The sequence below is a fragment of the Pezoporus occidentalis genome, unplaced genomic scaffold, assembly GCF_034315485.1.
Source record: "Pezoporus occidentalis ecotype Australia unplaced genomic scaffold, CSIRO_AGI_Poc_V1 ctg24, whole genome shotgun sequence".
Lineage (NCBI taxonomy): Eukaryota > Metazoa > Chordata > Aves > Psittaciformes > Psittacidae > Pezoporus > Pezoporus occidentalis.
Window position 1 is genome coordinate 6,624,528 of NW_026914285.1, and position 20,593 is coordinate 6,645,120.

The 20,593-nt window shown below is 41.5% G+C and overlaps 1 long non-coding RNA gene across 2 annotated transcripts; it reads right to left on the reverse strand.

Annotated features, from left to right (window-relative positions):
• Positions 1 to 176: 176 nt before the first annotated feature.
• LOC134165420 (uncharacterized) lies at positions 177 to 20,122 on the reverse strand. Of its 2 annotated transcripts, XR_009965519.1 has the most exons (4): positions 18,081 to 20,122; positions 17,426 to 17,542; positions 15,719 to 15,894; positions 177 to 3,097 (listed from the first exon to the last, which is right to left on the reverse strand). It is a non-coding gene; the product is annotated as an uncharacterized LOC134165420 (long non-coding RNA). The 2 variants fall into 2 exon arrangements; XR_009965518.1 differs by having other exon boundaries at positions 17,426 to 20,122.
• Positions 20,123 to 20,593: the final 471 nt, after the last annotated feature.

Genomic DNA, 20,593 nt, shown 5'->3' on the forward strand with positions numbered 1-20,593 from the left:
AATGATCTTTCAATGAAAGGTAGCTCAAGAATTTGAGGATAATTCCCATCTATGTATGTTACAATTTTTAACACATACCCTCATGGAAGGTTGATGTGTCACTATGGCACTGCATGATGCCAGCTATTACTAGATTTTCTTTAGTGAAATTACTGTTTTTATTGATGTGAGGTTAGCACAATATGGAAAACTAGGTAAATGATCACTGATGTTCTGGTCAGCACTGTGATTTCTTTTGATAAAAGTCTGTTTTGATTAATTGATGCCAGCAACAAACTATTCATTATTTCAGGATTTGTCTTCCAGTGCTTTGCATTTTGAGCACTCATAGCTAACTGCGCCAACTACATATCAGTTGTGTCCTGTCATTTCACACTCACTTTGCATAAAAGTCAGCAGCTAGACAGTGGGATGGCAGGAAAGAACAGCCCCTTTGAAAACTGTTGCCCTGACACCACCAGGCTGAAGGTCCTTGGTGAATGAAGCTCACACCGGCCATTGGGGCAGGGGGAGAGGTGGGATGGCCCCTTCTGCAGCTTCATCCTTCCTATACCTGCAGGACCAGCAGCACTAGAGGCAGCAGAGCGACTCCCCTCCCCGAATTCCTGGAGAACCTTCTCTCCTCAAAGGGCTTTTAACCAAAGCCCATTCAAAGGCAGTGAGCATCCCACAAAGGTCATAGCAAGACAGAATACCAGCACTCCACATGGCAGCAGTTTCTGGTTTAGGCTATAAAGGCTTAAGCCATAAGAAGACAACAATATGCTATGACAAATGCCTTCCTCCAGAGCAAGACACGGCGGTGCACAGACCCAGGTTACATGGACTGTCATGTGTCAAATGCTGCTTAGAAAATCTGCCAGGAGAGGCTGTCTTGCTGGGAGCCGCTGCAGGGTGGAATAAAAGCGTGTGTACGCTGGGAAGTTAAAAACAAGTCCAAGCCTAATGACTGTTCTAGTGGTGACCTGGAGCCCACATAAAAGCAGGAAAAATGTGCTGAATGTCCTCGCTGGTTGATTATCACCCATTGTCTAACATAAAGTGAGTCAAAAAGATTGGTAAACCCTGCTGCGGTCTCAGAGACCAAATCAGCCAAACAAATTAATTCCACTGCTTGTTGTTAACATGTCCCAGAACTGTGAAACAAAAGGTAAAAAGCAATATGCTGCTCCCCTCTCTAATTTTAAACACAGTTCTGCAGACATGATGTTCCTTACCACAGATTCGTTACAAAGCAGCAACAATAGAGAAGCAAAGCAAAATAAAACCTCCACATCTCCCTGGGGACGTGCAGTCCCTTTCTTACCCTTTTATTTTTTTCCTTTTTGGCTTTTGTGTAGACAACTGGCACTGGAGAGTAAGCAGACACAACAGAACTATGGGCTATTACCAAGCCATGGTTAAAAGAAGAAAGGCTGATGTGAGATTGCACTGTGCCCCAGTTTACTGTGCAAGAGAGGGGAAGAATGACAGTGGAGGTGGGAAGAATTACCGTTGCTTTCATAAAAGATGGACAATTGCTTCTCAGAATTATGGAAAGATCCAGCTTAAATATAGTAATTAGCACAGAATGGAAATGAAAGTTTCTTTCACAACAAATAGCAATTACCAAAGAGGCCTGACTTGGAAGCTAATGTGAGTTTGTAATGAATAAAGAGCTATGTAGCGGATGTACAGACAGCAATTTAATCAGCCCAAGGATATAAGGGGCCATGGTCAGCTCCAGTCAGCAGGGTGGAATATAAAGCACATACATTAAAATATCAATAAAGGAAACAATGAAGCCATTCAAAATATCAGTTAAGAGTTAGTCACTGTGTATTTCTCCAGACTGCATGGCACTGTCGAATCAAAACTTATTCATTCCACTCACCCAGGAAGTCCAACGAAAAGAAATGCATTGCCCATATACTGGAAATACAGGGAGGCCTGAAGTCCTCCCAAAGGATGATAAGTCACCCAAAATTGCCCAGACCTCCAGGGACACAGCGTGGTGGGGGAGCCATGTTCAGCGCAGATTCTGTACCGGCAACAGAAAAGAGCAAAAAGAAAGAAAAGCCATTCCACTTGAGAAACATTAGAAATGCAGGTATTTCTTAGGAGAGCAAAGAAAATTTGGCAGTAAGGGGGGGCCAGGAGACAGGCAAGAAGGAGGCAAGGGTTTGCAGAAAGGGAGGAGAGGGATTAATCTTCAGGGGAAGAGAAGAATAATGAGGAAAGCAGCAAAAAACGGAGTCCCACAGAGGGGGAAGGGGGAGGAGGGCGGTGCCCTCAAATGTTCCAAAATTCTGACAGTATGAATTAGTCTTGACCTGAGATTTTTGGACTTGGTCCATCTGTCTCTTAATACCTACCAGCTATATATCGTCTTCAAACACCTGCAGAAACTTTAGTCCTAACACCAGCTTTCTCAGGTACATTTGTAATGTTATTGTCTTCCCCTATAAATAGGACAGCAGAAAGATGAGAAATGAGACCAGACAGAAAGTCTTAAACTGTCTAAGCAAGGTGTCAAGGGGTGTTTTAAATGGTCCTGCACCTTTTCCCCAATGTGAACTCCTCCAGGCAAGCCATAATTTCTCCTCTGCATTTTCAGCATAAACTAACATATTGACCAAAATTGCAATTAATAGCTGAGGTGGAGAGATCAGTATTTATAATACAAAGGTAAAGAGAAAATTGAATGAAGAAGTATCAATCTGGCTGAAGGGAAGTATCAAAGAGGGAGAAGGGAATGCCAATGCAGTGCGAGGGGTGTGTGACATGCGATTATTACAGGCTGGATCATACACAAGAAGAGTGGGAGTTTGGAGCCATTCCTCAACTGCAAAGTAACATCTCTGTGGTTCGAGACCCATTGCAGTATTTTTTATGTGGGAGCTGCTGATGAGGAAGACCAACTTCCCAGCTTGCAGCTGAGACGTGGGCAGCAGCAGAACTCACAATTTTCACCCAAGTGCTTTTAACATCTCATTGCTTTCATTGAGAGTTGATTTCATTTTCTTTTCATGCCACCAGCTGCTCCACACACAAGAACAGTCGGCTGTGAACTTCAAAGTTTAACACTGATTTTCACTGCAGTTCCATGCCAGTGTTCCTGCAGGAGAAGATGGAGAAAGGAAAGTATCTTGTTAGGGAAGTATTTATCTTCTGTCTGTCTTGGAAAGGTCCTCTTCAGATACATTTTTCTGCATACATCATAACAGGCACAATCCATCAGACCACAGGTCCACCTAGTCAACTTCCCTGTTTCCAAAGCAGCTAATGGCCAAGTGATGTAGTTGTATAATGATGTGTCAAGTGGTATCCTTCCCCAGAATATTCCCCTCATGTAATTTTCAGTATAGAGTCTTTTTCAGTATTCTTGTATTTAATAGCCCTCCATGGATTTTGCTCCCAATTATTTGTGCAGTAACACTTTGAGCCAACGTAACCAGCTATAACGCCGTGCAGCTCACAGTCCCATATCTGAACTGCACCTTCTGTGAAGAACTGTATCCTTCTGCAGTGAGCTCCAGGAATGGCTGTCTCATTTGCCCCTTCTTAGCTCTTCTATTGGAAGAGTCTGCAAACAGCCATTCCCTTCCTGTTCACCCTCTCCTTGTCACTAGAGCATCTCTCCCATACCCTGCTATTGTCATTTCTTTCTTGACCTGGAGAATCATTGCTCATACAGAAACTATTCCATACATCTGATTATCCTCATTGTCCTTCTTGCTATTGCTTCTCTGTCAGATGCATCCCCTCCAAACTGAGAGGGCCAGATGTGAATACACATTTAGGATGCAGGCACAGCATGAGTTTCTGCGATGGCGACATGTTGCTTTGTTTTGATCTTTATGCCTTTCCTAATAATCCCTAATTTTCAATGTGTTAGTGTGATCAATAACAAGAACTGTGATGATGTTTTCATGCAACAAACTGTTAGAAACCTAAAAGCTCGTTCTTGAGGTAGCAATCACCTTAAAGGCCACATGAAATTAGGATTTTTTTTTCCCATGTACAGCATTTCATGTTTCCCTACAATGTATTTCACTGACCACTTTGTCATCCCATCATTCGCTCTTCTAATATCCTTCTGCAGTTCTCACAATCAGTCTTGCATTCACTGCTCTGAGCAACTTGGTATGATCAGGGAATATTGTCACCTCATTTTCTCTTGTTTTGGATAATTTAGGAACACACTGAACAGCACGAGCACCCCGCACAAATCCCCACAGGATTCCACTCATGACTTTCTTCCACTGTGAAAGCTGACCATTAATATGTGTCTTCTGTTTCCTTTTAATTATCTGTGCACAGACCTTTCTCCTTACCCACGGCTGTTCAGTGCTGCAACAGGTGATGGTCAGGGACCTTGCAAAAGCAACCTTAGAGAGAGTTATCAATTAACAGAATCACCCTTGTGTATGTGCTTGTAACGGGAAGTATGTAAGTAGATATGGTTTTTTAGTCTTCTTGGATGTGAAGCCACATCCCAAGGCAGTGAAGTTTCTAGCAGTGATTCAACAAATTTCAACAGTGAAGTTCTCCCTGTCCTCGTGTGTGCAGCTTTACAGCTAAATAAATTCTATAACTGCAGAACGAATCCCTGATCTTCAGAACTATTTATGCTGGTCTGGGCGCTTCCAAAGAGCTGCTTTCATAAGAAATGCAAGAATAAACTGTGAAATAACTGGGAAAAGGTGCTGTAATCTGCAAATAAAACAAATTTTTATGCCAAAAAGTCGATATTTAGCATTTCAGTTTGAATTTAGCATTCCCATTTGGCAAAACATTGTATATTTGCAGTTATTTAAATATACACATCTGAATACATATATCACAGCCCTCTTACTGCATTGAGAGAGGTTCATTCTTATTTGAATTAACTGTTTTCTTGTACTAGTTCAGTAAAACCATTGTAAAGTCTCAGTTCATGTATTTTAATCTACTACCTCCTCTTATCCAACTTTGGGCAAATTGCAAGTAAAAGTAATACATCAGTTTTCTAAAGTACATAAAAAGCATATCTGAACTTGTGATTTGTGGTCCTAGCACTCTGAGGATTTTAAAGCCAGTAGCCAGTAAATTCTAGGGCCCAGATTCTTCCCGTTACTTACAGTGGAAAACAAGCTTTTCTGTTTCTTCCAATACCAACTGGCTGCCCCATTGTGAGTGAACCAGGCACTGACCTGAACTAGCTGAATAAACTAAAATGAAAAAATAATCCCTTTACTGTCAGAAATGACTGCTCCTGACAGTTTTTATTTGGCACCACAGTGAGACGGAAACCAGCCACCAGCTCAGCAGTCTGCTTTTTGTTTAAAAGGTTGGCATCAAAAATGTGCTACTTTATATTATCACCTGATAATCTAGTCTGGCACAGAGGAGTAATTCTTTAAAAACTATTCCTTAAACTTTATCTTTCCATTGATCCTTAAATTCTGTTTTAAAGAAAAAAGGTTAAGGAATCAGCTTCTGCAGTAGACATCAAATTACATCTACTGTGAAATCTCCAGTATCGCATGCTGAGTGGATAGATTTTGCAACTGTGTAGAGAACATTTCAGGTGTATGAAGAATTTTTGCAAAGTAAAATAGGTCCAAGGAGCTTAAAAAGCTGTTTACATTCATCCAACAAAAAACAGCCACCTCTGATGCCATGATAGCTCTGTGTCCCCAGGACTGCCATCTCTGACTACATAGCAAGATGTTCCTGCAGGGTTGGAAGCATCACAGCAAATGTGACTTGGTTGAACAAAGCATCTCCTCCCTTCCATGCAAACACCTTGGCAGCAAGTCTGACCAAGTGGCTGCCAGCACAGCATGTGTGGCTGAGGATCGGGGTGCACCACAGGAAGACCCATCAGATTCAACTTTGGAGGGCTCATGCATCAAAAGGACATTTGCTTCCACCACTTCTGCTGTTAAAGGCTCCCATTACATCCTGTGAAACTGGAATAAAACTACTGCAGTAAGAGGTAGCAGAAAGGTGCGTAAACTTGACAGAAAACACAGAAAAGTGCTTTTCACTGCTTATTTCAGGGGAGAGAACACTTAAAAATATTCTTGCTTTAAACAAGTCCCGAGCAAGACCAGCAGAGGTGATGACTGGACATGGCGCACTCTCAGGTAAGTTCAAAAGCATGCCGTCCCTTATAGTCCTCCACCATGGTATTTAAATATTTTATCTCTTTCCTGCACCCAGGATTATGTATTATGAAAAGGAAGGAAGGATCTGGAAGATTGTTTTCCTGTGTTCTTGTTAAGCTTCTCTCTCTCAAGCCTGATGCCCATATGGCCTGTTAATAATACACCACCATAATTTAGCACAATTTGCTTTCGCATAAATCCTAAAGTAAGCATGGTCCAGAATAATGCTCACTTAATGTGAAGTACATGGCCCAAAGGGAGCCAACAAGCAAGCCAAACTATGAATGTGTGAAGATGGAGGAAAAATATAAGCTACTCCAAGCACCTCAGAAGTTTTCATCATCATTATTATTATTCTGTTGAGCTTTCATTCTGACAGCTTAAATGAAAAAGGATTAGATCTTTATATTCCTCTGCAGCTCCTGTGTTTTCCAGTTAGGTGAAAGTCTTAATCAGAATGATAAAGGGGGCTATTTCTTAGAAAAAGTTTGTCATTTCATTCTAACAGAATTCAGGAGCGTGCTGCAAGACAACTGGTGATGGTTTGTTAGCATAAAGAAGTAAAAATAAATGGAAATAAAGAAAGAAAGAAGGAAAATGAAGGAGCTAAGGAGCTGGACAAAAAGCTTAGCTTTGTGTAGCAAAGCCAGGAGCAAACTAAGAGCACTTCATAGAAGGGAGTGTCACTAGGATATAGATACAGGGCTTACATGTTCCAGGTCAGCTGACGGGGACAGGTACAACTCCCTTGGTTAATGCATGGGGCACACAGCAGTGTGATGGCTGCTTGTTGGGTGACACAGGCAGAGGAAAGAGGATCGCTTTGGGCAACGCTCATGCGACAGTTGTAACCCTGGACACTGTCCCACATTTACCGTGCCTTTGGGCTTTGAGACACAGGCGTTATTTCTTCTTCTGGAAGCATAAGGAAATATAATGAGCCAAAAAAGTGTAAGAGACATTTGGACTAGAGAAAAACTGTGTCATCTCCACTGTGTCATAACTCTGATTAAACTTGCATTTTCATTAGTAACCACAGCACCTATCCACATAGGCTCTTCTTAAAGAGAGCAAACAGAAAATAAAGAACAGGTGAGCATAGTGTTTGGTCTATATATTTAATTTCACTGCACCTTCATAAACTCTGTCCTGCAAGGTGAGAAGAGAGACCTGGGACAGCATCTGGTAGAGGTTTATGATGACATACAGAAGAACCTGTAGTGTTCAAATGGTTATTTTTACTGCCAACATGTGGCCTGATCTGGGCTGATGGGCAGGAGAAGGGCAGTTCTCATGCAAGGGCAGGTTTCCTTAAGCAGCCTTGTGCTGCCTGTGCTGCCTGTTCTCCCCACCCAGCACAGCCACCCTCAGGATGCAGCCCTAGCTGGAATCCACACAGTTTAGCACGCCAAGGCTCTCAAAAGGCCTCTAGTTCTTCAAAAGAGAAAGCAGAGTTTTACTAAATGTGAAATTCAATTCATTTAATGTGTTTCCAGCGATTATTCACCAATAGTAACACATTTTATTTCTGCCCACAGCACCCAAGCTAACATCATGCTTAAGTATCCAGAGGAGGCAAAAATAATTATGCAACTTTGTGATATTTAATCAGTAATAATGAAAAAGCTCTATTTCTGTTACAGTTACAGAAAAACAAGACCTATTACTCACATAACATTTAACTCCCTTTCAATATGGCAGTACAGTTCTTCTGTCTCAAAGCATTAATAAAATGTAACTGCACTGCAGATGATGTTGAGAAAGCATATTTCCATAGAGTTAATAAAATAACTGAAGCTTTCTGATTGAGCATGAACAGGTAACTGAACTATTATTGCTACAATGAAATTAATGGCTTTCCAAAAACTCTTCTCAAAGTGCGCGTACCCTGAAAAATAGGCAAATAAATATGAAGTTGAGAAATCAGTTTCAGTATTTCTAATTAGTAATAGAAATCATTTTCAGTTCCTGTTCTAGAGAAATCAGGTCTTTCTCCTTACCCTCAGCCCACCCTCTACCCTCCCTGCGAAATTACATGCATAAGGAGATTTGCCAGGTTATTGTGGGGGTTCTTCCCCTTGAATTGCTCTCTTTATAAAGGGAGTTTGAAAATCACAGAAGCAAAACAAAGTGCATTCCTTCATATACATCATCAGGATCTGCACTGGTTCGCGTGCCTGAAACCCACCGTGTTGGCACGTGCATGAATTGGAGGAGAGATGAAACACCCAGTAAAAAACGGAGAGTTGCTGGCTATGTGGGAAACACTACCAGAAAAGATCACAAACCGTTCACTAGACAGTAATGTGATGGTGTTTCTAGAAGAGATCTCCTGGTGTGCATTCACAGGATTATTGTCTGTAAGATTTGAGAAGACAGTGATAATTTATCTCTACTGGTATCTCTACTGAATATCTCTGTGGTATCTCTACTGGGGCCTCACCTATGCAGAAGTCCATTGGGAACTGCGCTCCAGGAGTGCCATAGGAGAGATGAAGAGAGTACAGAGGCAAGTCTCATAATGTCATTTGGTCTACAGGTCTTCATGAAGAAACAGTAAAGAAACTGACTTCTGAAAATCTATTTTTTAATATATGCACATACATACACATATATATACCATATGTCTGTTTTCTAAGAATATACCTTAAAAGTCAATGGCAATACTATACAGACCAAATTTAGCATCTCACGAATCCCACAAAATGGCTTACAACCTAATGAAACCGTCCAGCACAACACTTAACTGAAGATTTCTTGATGAACCATTTGCTGTATTGATTACAGAGCAAACTACATAAAACCTACATTAGCTATCCACAGAGAAGCTTAGATTTAGGCTAAGGATTAATTTAAGAGTTTTTATGTGATGCGGGCAAATCTACTTTAGCTGTAACATTCCCAGGTTTGAGAGAATTTACTGTGCAAAAATCCGCTTTTCCCCATACTTAAAGTGTGTACAAGAATATTCTAAAGCATAATTCTTCATGATCTACTGAATGTTATCATGCCCCAGTTACACCAGCTTTTGTAGATTTTAACTTTGTAGTTCTATCATTGCTGATGAATTAATTTATTTCTGTTTAAAACATACTTAAATCTGATTCTCGAAGGTTTTTTCATCTTTCAAATTTTCTTCTAAAAGGATAAATAGCAACACAGCATCTAGACACATGACTAGAGAAGGAAGTTGCCTAAGAACTCATACAAAGGATTTGCACCCTTAGCGTTTTCATGACTGCTGACTTTCTAAATCTCAGTTTGTGACTTTCACAGTTTAGATTTTAAGGGACTGAACTGGAAGAACTTTGGGACATCTTCCAGATACTGAAAGATGCAGATACTGAACATTTTTGCTGAGCACTATTTGCAGAGAAGAACAAAAAGTTATATGAAAAGTACCTACAAGTCTATGCAGTTTTCAGATGGGACTGCATATCACAAAGATTTCCTGCACTGCATCTGCACTGGAAAGCAGTTAAATCAAGTTTAGATGTACATAATGAAACACTTTTGATGTACAAACACTATTTCACACAAGACAACTACCATACACATATTTCCAATAACTACATATCTATCTAGTGATGACTTAGGGTTTGAAATATTTATTGGGGGAGGTGGGGGGGGGGGAGCATAGTGTATTAACATCTGCGGCTGTAAAGAGCAGAAGTTACACCCCAGCTTTAATAAGTGTATCTCCCGGAATACATCTGCACCAATTTTGAGGGGCTGGATGGCCACTTCCCTACATGGGCAGCTCTAGGTGCCCATTCCTCATGCTCTGAGGGTGGGATACAGCTGCATCAGCATGAATCTCTCTAGCACTGGTTCACTGCATCCCTTGTCCACCCCTCTTCCACCAGCCCATCTGCTTTCCTCTAAAGGTAATAAATATCCTGCCTGTGCAATCATCCCTCCCATAGCTTGATCCAGAGCCTTTAATACCTGGTTAAGGCTAGGATAGGAATAAGCTGCTCTTACCTGTTTATCAGGTGCCAAGAGCCCAGGGGAAAGCAAGGAGATGATCCTCCTTATGGCAATTACTTTTATGTTTCTTGTTTGCACCTTACTTGTGAAATTTCTACCAGCATCACTAGGGCATAGAAATAGCTGCCATTTTAGGAAGTGTGTATGAGACATGTCTTGTCAGTTACCTTTAATTTTCTAAGCCAGATCAGGATTGATCTGTTGTCAATAAGCTTCCTTTCAAATCGTGGATGCCTTCATACACAAAGCCTGCGCTTCACTCAGGAAAGCAGAGGGAGCGATGTTAGATTTTTTTCAATGCACATGATCTCAATTTGTAGCACAGCAGGTTTAATCCTAACACAACTTCAGCAAAATGGATCCCACTTCTTGCTATCCTTTTGTCTATTCCAAGCAACTAATTTGTGTGTGAATTATGGGTGGGTTTATGTTGCCTTCTCTGCATACAGCATTCTCCTCAAAACATATGTTTCTGTTAGAGCTGTATAGAGGCTTTGTTAGGGGGAATAATACTTGTATTTCACAGTTTAAAGTGTGTAGATGCTGCACTGGTAATGCAACTGCTCATTTATGCTTATGGTATGCTTAGTTTATGCCTGTAGTGTAGCATTTGTGAAACACCCTTTTCATTGAATACATTCAAACTGTGCACTGCTATTTGCAAGACTTCTGAAACCCCTCGGTTATACCTTGTTAGGTATTCACAGTAAATAGCACTGTGTTTTAATTGGCTTGGAGGAGGGCTGTGTTTGGATTTTTTTCTTGTCAGGAAGCAAATTTAATACAGATGTTCATTAGCAGCATGAAGCCAGAACGTGTTAAGGATGATGCCAGCCGTTTGTTGCAGGTTAAATTGAGGCAAAGGACATGGCAAAAATACAAAAGACTCCTTCATACCTGCAAAGAACTGCTGCTTCTCGCAAACCCTGAGTGGCACACAGTCTTTGCATGCAAGAACCTGTGATTTTACCACTCGTCACAACTCCAGCCTAAAATTTTTTATTGTTCAAGGCATGCTTGAGTTACAGTCACTTACGGTTTTGAACCAGCCAAGTAAAAATAATCATTGTAGGTTTCTGAAGTTGCTTTCTCCATGAGACTTTAATGATGGTTATTTGCTCTGCCCTTTTATTTTAGTAAGAGAAGTGTATGTAGATTTTCATGAACTTTCTTTCTTTATGCTGCACAGCTCTACAAAAACATAAAATCCTAACTTAAAGCAAAATAAATTAGATTTGGGAGATGAAAACTCCCTAAAAAGAAAAGAAAACAAAGACCCTAATCAGTGTATTGTGATCATAGAAGACATTCTAAAGAAATTTAATGCCACGTAATACATATTTAAAAGGCGGCTTTTTGCAGTTGTACATTTTTTCCTGCTTGTTTATGCATGGTAACAAGTAGCACTGAGACACAAAGTGCATTAGAGGCCACCACACAGCACAGCCAACTGTGGAAACAGCAAGTTAATTTAGCATCAGCTTCTTGTGGTTTTAGATGCAAATGGCAGATTCTAGTGGTACCATGCTGATGCAGCTAGCTCTCCTATATCCTTTCTCTTATTCCACTGAGATACCACTCTTGCAGCTGTGAGCTTGGTTGCTGCTCTGACACATTACTTGGTTATATGCACTTTTCTTCCTTTATGCTGAGAAAATAACTGTTGTTATAAGACCTGTCTCCTGTGACAAGCTTACCATTGGGATGTAAATGTAGCTTCTTCCATGAGTCAGGGAACTCTTTCGGTTCTACATTGTTAAGAGAGGACGAGCCATGGGCTAGCTCCACCAGAGGACACTGGTGAAACAATTCTGCAGTGGCTGACCCAGCCTCGGTCAATGAATTCGCAATCCAGGGTGAGTCACCAAAGTACCCCAGTCAACCTCAGGGAAAGAGTACATATATTGCACTTGGATCTGTGGACATGTTTCCTAATAAAGGGTGAGACTATGACGCACTCCAGGTTTGCATTTAATGTACTTGGCCACTAATAGTATTCAGTTCATGGGACCATGCTCACATTAATCTGACACAGCCCTTCCAATATGCACGTAGTGCAGATATCAAGTCCACAGCACCAAGTGCTTTCAACTGCGCATCTGTTCCCACTGGACCACAATAGTCGCTGATGTACACAAAAGCAGCAGCATGATAATCCAAGCTGTTCAGCTGCATTATCCTCCCTCTGAGATTCAGAAGCCCTGAGCTTCTTCCTACATGGTTGCCTTTACTCTTGAACCACTGGTACAGAGAGAGATGTTAAACAGCCACAGATCTTGTGTCATCTTTCTCCTAAACACGCCAGTAACCACTGGTAAAGCATAGGTGCACAGAAACTTTAGAAACCCCAAAAGGTGAGCAAGGATTTTGATTTATTTTTATTGATTTGTGGATCTTTTTCCAACTCAGTAGTCTCCTTTTCTCTCTAAACTGAACTTTCCCTTCTGTTGCTTAATACCACTGGTATGTGACAAGTTCTGGGAGATTTTGTACTCTCTCTAAAAGACAAGAGCATTCTGCTCACAGTACACAATATTTACAAAGGCAGTTCAAGCTGTTTCCAAAACTTTGATTGAACTGGGTGGAAGTTCATCCAGTGAACTATATTGTACTCTGCCTATGCAGAATTTTGCCTCTAAATGAGTAAAAGATCATGCTAGAAATTCATTTCAGTACATTCAGTGTTAGTGAGAGCCATAAAAGCCATGCTTTTAAAATTCTGATGACTTCCATCAAATCACTTACTGCTGCCAAATGCATAGAACATCTTAATTAAGGTTAAAAAAAAAGGACCATCATATGCAATCACGATCCTATTATTACAAGAGAAAACCATTATTCCGGTGACCCTACAGCCTTTAAAATTGTTTCTGCAGATAGATGGAAAAATACTTTATAATGAGTGACCTTTTGACAATAAAGGAAAACCTATCTGGATTTCAAAAACTCTGAAAGTTTTTAAAAAAATATTTAAGAGAATTTAAGACAGACATGTTACACATGCTGCTTTTTTAAGCAACGGGGTGGAACTGAATGAGTAGGCTGCAGTATCTCTCCAAGTTCATTTCAAGAGGCCTCGGCTTTTTTTGTTACATCTAGATTGCGGCCAGAACAGACTGTTAGGGGAAAGGTTTCACCCTGAAAATATAAAAGGACAATAAATCAAAGTATGCATCATCACTTATTAAATCAGAGCTCATCAGGCAAATTTTAGCCTTAGCTCTTAAAACTTTCCCTTAAGAGCCCCTCAATAAATATGTTGATGCAAGAGCACAGAAAACATGTATTTTATATTAGGATCTGAGATAAATCTTTATATTTATCCTTAACTAAAGCAGGAACTGCTTCAGTGTGTGTTAGCAGTGTCTCTTGAACTGTTCTGTAAGTCTGTGTTGTAAGAGGGAAGCAATGCAGTGAACTGAGCTCCTAACGGCACTCTTGTTCCCTCTTTCAACTCTAATTGTACGGTCCTTTGGCACAGGGGATATGGGCAGTAATAACGAAAATGAATGATGCCTGATGAACCCTCACATTTCAGCTGAGGCTAGATACAATTTCCTGGAGAAGTGCACCAACAGGGGTTGACTGGCTCAAGAACTTAGGAGTCCCCTGGCCTTCGACGGCCCTTCCCATGCTGTACAGATCAGCAGAGGCTGAAAGAACATCCTCATGGTCTCAGCTCGAAGCAGTGATTCATGGTTTCTAGAGGGCAGGCATACACATGAGGAAGCCTGGTCAGCAGTGGACATTCTTTGAGATGACACGGAGAAGAGGTAATTTGTAGACTCCCAACACTGTGGGATTTCCCCATTTTTAAAAACTTTTTTTAAGAAACATAATCTGCTTTGTCAAATGCCATTTCTCACCAATATAATTTACAGACATCTCAAAAAGCAGCAACCTTTACTTTTCCAACTTTTGCAGCAGATTATTATTTCTGGACAAAAAGCAGTGGAAATCTTGATAAAATATGTGACTCAGTTGACAATTGTTTTCTTTTTAAAAAAAAAGAAGAGGCAACTGAGGCTCTTGCATGATTCCAGAATAGTGGAAAATTCCCTTTCCTTCTGCTGATCTGAAGATAACTAGCCAAAAAAGGCTGGCTGCGTTTATTTCCTCTTTCATGGGATCTCTGCTCAGAACACAGTGTCAACCCCAAAATCTGAGATTCTGGAACTTTTCCCTTTGATTTAGCTGGTGTCTGATTCAGCTACACTTTGCAGTTTGCATGTGACATTGTGGTGGATTTACAAAGTTTATAGAAAATAGTGGAAGCTTTGAGTGATACTTTTTGACTTTCCTCAGTGCAGAGTTTCAGAAAATGTTTTGGGAAAATATTCAAAACCAGTAACATTTGTAAATCTTTTCCGGTTCACCTCTCTGCTATCCCTGGCTGACAAGCAAGAAAGTTTATTGGACTCTTCCTGTACTCAGCATCTCAGAAAGGCTAATCGGTTCTTCAGGATATGATTGAAAGCAGAGTTTAGAACTCTTAAGGCAGAATTTAATACTCTGCTATGCATTCAGTGTTACAGATTTCTTTTGTTCATCCCTGAGTAAAGAACTTACTGTGACAAATCATATTCCTGAGCATTTTTCCTTCAGTGTCTTTATTCCTTGTTTACAAAGTTGAAGGATTCCACCATACGGGTATAAGAATATTATCTCAGATAGCAAATTATTTTATACCATCCTATTTCCCCAAAAAATCTGAATTCTTACTCACACACTACCCAAACATTAACAGCAACTGCTTAACACTGATATCTGTCCATTATCACTGTACTCTGTTTCCTGAGGAAATGAGGTTATGCAGTTGAACTGCCTATACATCCATCTGCCTGTCTGACAGTTTCCCCAGGCCCCGCATAACAAGTTCTTGGCCAGTTGCAGTGCCATTTGACAGAAACACTTACAATAATAAATTAACAAGTTTCACGAAAATGAAAGTCAGGCAAAGGAGACAGACCCAAATTATTGTCAGTGCTGTGGGAAAGGCAGGCAGAGATGAGTCGGCCTCCACCTGGCAGCAGTTACATGGATGATGAGCCTGCATGTCCTCACCTGCCCATTGGCGTAGCGGGGTCCCTGCCTAACCTCTGCCCACGCTGTTCCTTACCCTTCATGGTGGGATAAGAGTATGTGCAGGGAAGAGAAGGTTTTATCACAAGGAAAAGGGCTTACAAACCTGCAGGAAGCTTAGGTCCTGAAGCTAGAGATTTCATCATGCAGCTCACAGGAAAAACTCTCTCTTATTTATGTGCCAGCTGTGCCTAAAAACCTCTTTTCTGCAGCAGAACCACAATTTTCTCAGCACTGTACAAATACAGAACACAAAGACAGCCTGTCCTCCTTCCTGCCAAAGTTTCAGTTGTTCTTATGGCAGTTTCTCTCTCCTGATATCGTGTAAAAAAAAAAAACAATAAAGACAACAAATTGTGCAATAAAGATAATACAGAGTGACAGGGAAAACACCAGTAAAAAATATCTAATGAAGCCAAACTGTTGCTGGTGTCAAATCTCAAGTATGGTTAGTGACTTTGGATATGTCACTAGATTTATTTTGTATCCTCGGGATATGTTGCTGACAATACCTTCAAGAGGGACTGTATTTCTCAGGCGTAGTTTCTCAGTGCTGTGAAATCTGTGTATGGGGCTTGTGCAGCTGCTGATCCAATGCGAATGGCAGAAATTATTGCTCCCTCAACCAGAAGTTCCCTCCCTGTAGATGCATTGAGATGAGTGAACTGACCATATGCATGCTCCAAATCTGTTATAATGTGAAAAAGAACAGGTAGCTTTTGTCACACTTGGTCTGTTTCTGGCTCCAGTAAATGAAAATAAATCTGTCCTGTCACCTTAGCAGGCATGATTTTCCCTCTCTCTCATGGGCACTAAGAGGTTTTGACAAGAAAACTACCTTATATTTGAGGAAAAGGAGAGGAAGCACATAAACATAATGCAATGTCTCAAAAGTTCAGTTGACTGTGCAATCCCAAATTAACCAGGGAACAGCAAAGCCCTTCACTCCCGGCCAACCCAAAATCCTCCCCAAGGCCCTGTGAGACACAGGGGAACCAGAAGGGTGCCCACCTTGAGCTAGCCTCCACCCTGGTTACATCAGCCCCGCTCTCCCATCAAGGCTCGCAGTAACGTCAATTTTTCAAGTACCTGAATCTAACCATGTTTCCCTTCAAAGTCAGCTTGATGATGTTTCTGCCTCTGACCTTCCCCAGTCAGGGCTAGTTGGTCCCAAGAAGGACTTACTCACAGTGCCAGTGAACATCCCTTCCTAGGCCATGCTGGGCAGGTTTCCCTCACTAAGGCACCCCACAAGCTCAGGGTGATCCGTGTAAGGCACATCCCCTCCTGTGTGATTCCTGCACAACTGAAGCTGCACAAAAGAGGAAGTCAAACAGGTATATTAAAAGCCATGCAGACTCTGAGGAAAGTGCTGGAAATTGTTTTAAAGGACTACAGCAGCTCTCTGATAACTACTGGATCACTTCAGCTGCTTGTCACAACAAATACAGCCAATTCCAAAGCACAGAAACCACACAAAAGCAAAACAAGCATTGGGTAAGGAAGGTTGTGCTTTATGTAAACGAAGTAAATGAAGGTCAGGAAAGTAGAGCCCCCCACTTTTTTTTTTCACATAGAAGCATAGAAAATAATCTCCAAATCCAATGGTCACAGGGTTTTTAGTCAGACAAGCTAATCTTGTCTTGGTCAGGAGGATGAAATTCCCCAAAATCATTTTGTCATGTTTAGTTTCAGTTTTACTACCTCTTTTTTCTGCCCTTTAGGTAGTTCCAGAAATCATGCGGGGTGCTGAGAAGAGACTTTCAGTGCTCTGTATCGCTCCATCTCAGCATAAATTTCAGAGACAAAATGTGCAGGAACAGAAAATTCTTCTTTTTTAACTTGAGGAAGGGTTAAGCCCTTTTCTCCTATCTACAAAAATGGGAACAACTTTGAGATATCTGCTCTAATCCTTTCTGCTGAGGAATAGCATTGTCTACATCAAGTCACTGTATGGCCTCATACCAAAAGGGCTTTCTTTTTAAGGAAAAAGAAAATTCCACATTCCTGTTTTTATTCATACTTTCTGCCAAAACTATTTGCAGGCTCTTTTTGTGGGTTAAGAGGAAGAGCTCTTTCATCTACATGCAGTTACTTTGACTTAATTTCCTTCAATTCATTCTATCAGCTGCTGTAATTATTTCTCTTCACAGAAACCCTTCACTGCCTGTTATCAAATTCCCGGCACTGCGTGGCTGAGTACCCGCAGCAATACTTACCACCACTAAGTCAGCATCAGAGCTGAGCGTGTCTTCTTCTGAAGGACAGATTAGTAAATGAGCTCTGTTTACTTCTGACGCTTTCCTTCCCCAGGGTGATAGCAAGAGTGCATCTGCCTGGAGAAAAAAGGAAACACCGGTCACACATGTATGGCTTATTTTGAAAGAAATAGTCAGGAAGAAAGACGGCCAGTACAGAGAGGAAGAAACAGGAGCTCAGGCTGCTCATTTCTGGCCGCAAAATGAGTTGTGCTGCTGCAATTATCCAGTGTGCTTTCTGTGTATTTTCAAATTAACAAGGCAATGTGTTGTGGCAATGAACTGAACAGCAAAGGTAAGAAGAGTCTTTCCAGCGAACATTTGGGTAATGCAGGGCAGTCTGTAGTCGGCCTCGTCCACCTATATGGCAGCTGACCAGACTACTGCAGGGCTGGAGCACTGCTACCGTAGTCAGAAACAGAAACCCAGTCCTTCTCTAGAAAGAAAAACTTTTCCTTTTCACATGATTTCTGGATCTCCCATCCTTCCATGCATCCAAACATGTACATTCCTTTTGGCTAGTGATATTTCCCAGTCACAAACCCACTCTGACCTTTTCTTCTCTAGCTCCTTTATACCTCCACTTCACATCCCAAATTCATTACATACTGCTTACCTCCTTTGGGCAAGTGGTGACTCTGTTTCTGCTTTGAATGTGCTGCTTCTGAGACAGTACACCTACTGAACAGGGTTTGACCGCTTTGATGCAACACCCTCTCCAGAAGTGATACCTTTCCTCAATGCCCACTCTGTGCTAGCTCAGGAATCACTGGCCGCAGGTCAGCTGGCCCTGTACGTGTGTCCTCAGCTGCACCTCCTGATTTTATACATACATGAAGGGTACGGGGGCTACAGGAAAACTATTCTGCACTACCTAATCTCTTTAGAAGAAGATGAGTTCTAACTGGTTTTAAACATAAAGAAAAGCAAAAAACTCATTAAGAAATTAACTTAGGTTTTACAAGATGTGTAGATGTGGCACTTAAGGACATGATTTAGTGGTGGCTTTGGCAGTGCTAGGATAACAGCTGGACTCAATCCTAAAGGTCTTTTCCATTATAAAAGATTCTATGATTTGTACAAAGAAATCAGATGACAATGGCTTTCCCTCTGCTTTCTTATCTCTTCATAATTTTTCTTCACCCTTTTTTCTTTGTCTCTCTCATTCTTACCTCTTTCTCTTTTTCTGATCTTTTCAGCTCTTTTGTGTTTCCCTTATCTTTGAGTTCCCTGATGCTGCACATCACCAACCCCTCCCTCCAGCCTGGTTCCACTCGGTGCCTCAGGCTGAAAGAAGCCCAGAACTGAGGCAGCAGAGTTCAGTTCAGAGCAAGGTTGTCACAGACAGGACATGCCCTACATTGCTTAGCACGTGAATATAATTGTCTTCTTGATGGTTCTTCCTAAACATAAAGCTCTCAGATCATACTGGGGGGTGCTGTCTGAAAGGCTACAGCCCGGTGCTGAAGGGACAAAACCAGTTTTCGTTTGTTGATGCAGACAGAAATTAGCTTGCACAGACAGACAAAAAATTTGGCTGACTTCTGTATAAGCAAGTTTCATGCCCTGACTCCACAGAAACCCTCTGCATTGCAAACACTGTGTTTCTCAGATGGATTTTGCAGGCTATTCAGTACCACCAGTGTTCATTGCTCTCTGCTCCAGCTCCTTGCTTCACTCCCAGGGATGTGCAGAAAAGTGGATGTCCACCAGCCCCTCCAGGTCCTCTTCCACCAGGCAGCTTTCTGGCCACTCTTCCCCAAGCCTGGAGCATTGCATGAGTTTGTTGCGGACCAAGTGCAGGACCCAGCACTTTGCCTTATTGAACCTCGCACCACTGGCCGTGGCCCTTCAATCCAGTCTGTCCAGATGCCTCTGCAGAGCCTTCCAAACCTCCAGCACAACAACTGATCTTGTGCTGATCATTGATGAAGATATCAAACAGAGCTGGCCCCAGTACTGAGCCCTGGGAAACACAACTTGTGACCATCTGCCAATTGGATTTACCTCCATTCACCACCACTCTTTGGGCTCAGTCATTCAGTCAGCTTTTTACCCAGCAAAGAGTACGCCTGTCCAAGCCATGAGCTGCCAGTTTCTCCAGAAGAATGCTGTGGGAAATGGTGTCAAAGACTCTATTAAAGTCTAGGCAGATGACACCCACAGCCTTTCCCTCCCTGCTGGCCCAGGCTGAGTGCTTTCCTTACCCACAACTCCTGACTGTAGGCAGGCCTTACAGGTTTTTGGGAAGCGGGCTTTCACCTTTGCAAGCAGAGGTGTGTGGAAGCATGTGGTCCGTATCAGCAGCACCTTCCTCATCACAAAAAGCTATGCAAAAGTAAAAGTAATGCATTTTTTATGTACTTCTTATAAGCACTAATGCCTCTGGGCTATAGACTCTTCCCCCCCCCCCCTTCATGTTCTCTTTTACACTAGTGGCATTTTATCAGGTTGATAATTCATCTATGTAAGAATCCCTTGATATAAGCATTAGTTTTGTCAAATCCCTTATCCACTGTGTGAAAACAGACGGGCATTTTGTTGAAACAATAAATCCATTATGTCAACACAATTAATTCTGTTCACTGACTAAAACGTTCAGTTGAGGAACAAAAGGCATTAACCTAATATCTTTATCTCGTGCAAAGTCTTTGATGTCATTGTGGTTTGTGCCAAGGAAAATCCTTCTTTTTGACATATCATCTTATCACCATTTTGTGGGAGTCAGGACACATGGACCTTACCAGGGCTCTACTGAATGACACAGAAAGTTATTGCATCTGCTTGTGCTTGTGTTTCCCTCTGTCTGTCTGGGCTGGGGCATTGGCAGAGAACCTTTTCTAATTATGTGCTTGTAGGATGATGGTCTGTTCACTGTGTGTTTATATTTGTAAGACAAAAGGAAAGCAACATGTTCCCTCTCTGCACTTGCAGCACCAACAATAAGCTCTTGATTTCTCTTGGCACTTCTTAATGCTATTATAGACCAAATCACTTTCAAAGTCATTGGTGAACACAAGGGGTTTGGGGGCTCCAGTTTCTAAATGAGATCAGCTATCCATGCATGTCTCCATGTGTCTTAAGGAAAGTTGCTCTCTTCTCACATGTACATTTTTTCCTACAGCCATT